The sequence below is a fragment of the Danio rerio genome, chromosome 19 (genome assembly GCF_049306965.1).
Source record: "Danio rerio strain Tuebingen ecotype United States chromosome 19, GRCz12tu, whole genome shotgun sequence".
In the NCBI taxonomy this organism is placed as follows: Eukaryota; Metazoa; Chordata; class Actinopteri; order Cypriniformes; family Danionidae; genus Danio; species Danio rerio.
Genome location: NC_133194.1, coordinates 25140001 through 25142590, shown reverse-complemented (window position 1 = coordinate 25142590; position 2590 = coordinate 25140001).

Genomic DNA, 2590 nt, shown 5'->3' with positions numbered 1-2590 from the left:
TTTTTAAACCCTGGATAACACAGATGCAAAAATAGCAAATACACATCATGTAATATTTATATGTGAATGCTATCATATTTGTTTGAATGATTAAGCAATAGTACACAATGAAATATCCTAATGAGCATTTACTAAAGTGAGACAACACAAGTAAACATATAGAACACTTTACACATCTGTTTCAGGCAGAAATATAGCTTTAAAATCAAATATAACCCGCATGAACATATTACACTTATCTGAAAGTATTTAAGTGTTTAGATACTGTAGGATTCTAACCCGAAACTAGGCTAAAATATTTACTAGAATAACTTATTTATTGAAACTGGACCGCAAACCTGACTACATCCAAACACACAAAACAGAGCATTTTTTCACATCCACGACATCTAAAATATTATTTTCCACAACAGATTCATGTAAAATAAATAAATACATGCTGATAAAGAAAATCAGCAAAATGTTTTGCCACATTTAATGAGAAACCATGATGGATTTTAGCTCAAGATGAAGTTCACATGTACAATCATATGCTGTCTACCCATTTACCATTCCAGAGACTAAATTAAAGAGATGAAAGATTCATTCACCACTTTTTATACATTCATTTACCTGTTAAAATAATGTTCTTTAAATAAATAAATTATTAAGTTAATAATTAAGGCATTCATAGGTTGAGTCTACACACTAGCACACATTGTAATGCACATTTAAATGCAAAAACAATTAACCAAACTGATGGAAACATAAAGATGCGCATAAAAGTGCATTTTAAAAATGTGGTCAGTTGAGGCAGACATTTATACAAGAACACATGATGGAAACAGTAATAGTATTATATTTTCATATGTCCTTGATGTCCAACAAAAGATTCTACACTGCAAAAAAAAAAAAAAAAAAAACTTTTGGTGCTTGTCCAAATTACCTAAAACTTTAAATTAAGCTGGGGGTGCAACTTATTTTTTTTGATGTTAGATTAACTTTAACTTAAATTATTAATTTTACTTTATTCCTTCATGTTGTCCCAGCAAAAAGTATTTATGTGTAACCCAGCCTTTTTACAATGTAACAATGTAAACATCAACACTAGGAATGCTACACAAAGGTGTAGATTTCTCATAAATTAATGCACTTTACAAGTTGGAATCTCCATACTATGATAATTATGACATGACGTGAATGCATCTTCCCCACACTGTAAAAAATTCTAGGTTCCACACAATTCCTTTATGCTGTCTCAACACAAATTGATTAAGCTTTCCCCCCAAACAAACTCAAAGAATGTGGTCATTTAGCTCATTTTAAATTAATTTGAACAAGGAACAAACATATTTGTTTGAGCGCAGCTGACTGACTTCATTACACACATCTCATTTTAAAATTGTGTTCACCAAAAGAATAAAATTTTCTCCAACAACTTCCCTGCAAGACAGCATCCACTTAACATACTTTCTTAAACACACTTTAAAAACTTTGATTTATTTGCTTAATTTTTATACATTCTTCAAACTAAGTTAACTTCACTACTAAGTTTACCGCAGCTACTAACATTTCTACATTTGAGCCAATAGTGTGAGTTTGTTATCAGTTTTAAGTGACCAATGCTAATAAAGGGGAGTTTTTGTCAGAATACAATCATTTGTGCATTTGCATTTGGTTGTGCTGATGGAACATAAATGACACAGATTTTAAGAAGATTAAGAAGATAAATTATCTATGATAATGTTTTTAAATCTATCTTATTTTTATTCATGCATTCATTTGTTTATTTGTTCCTTCATTCATCTTAAATTTGCTTATTTACAGTCATTTTACATAAAAGGTGCTTATACAACATTGGAAACTCAATCGTATTTATATTCCAAATGTTTTTGCGTACACTGTAAAAAAAAACAATCCTGTTTGCCAAAATTTATTGTAATTTATTGGAATTAATACTCATGAGAACATACTATTTTTGAAAGGAGATGTGCCCCCAAAATCCCACCCCTAAGCCCAACTATAATTGGGTTAATCATGCAAAAATGTATTCATAGGCATCCTTCTGTCTCTAGAGACAATGAAGTTTGCACCCAGGTCAGTCTGTTGTAGAGTTTCAGTGTCTGCTGTGGCTAAACAGTCCAATAAGGGAGAGGCAGGATCTGTTGCATTTGCTACATGTAAAGCCCCTTAAATTAAAATAAATAAATAAATAAATAAAAACAATTACAATGAGATTGCTTTGGAACAAAGAGTTGAAAGTCAGAATTATTAGTCCCCCTTTGATTTTTTTTTTCTTTTTTAAATATTTCCCAAATGTTGCTTAACAGAGCAACGAAATTTTCACAGCATGTCTGATAATATTTTTTCTTCTGAAAAAAGTCTTATTTGTTTTATTTTGGCTTTATTTTAGATTAATATTATTAGCCCCTTTAGGCTATATATTATTTTGATAGTAACCATCATTAAACAATAACTTGCCTAATTACCTTAACCTGCCTAGTTAGCCTAATTAACCTAGTTAAGTCTTTAAATGTCATTTTAGGCTGTATAGAAGTGTGTTAAAAAATATCTAGTAAAATATTATTTACTGTCATCATGGCAAAGATAA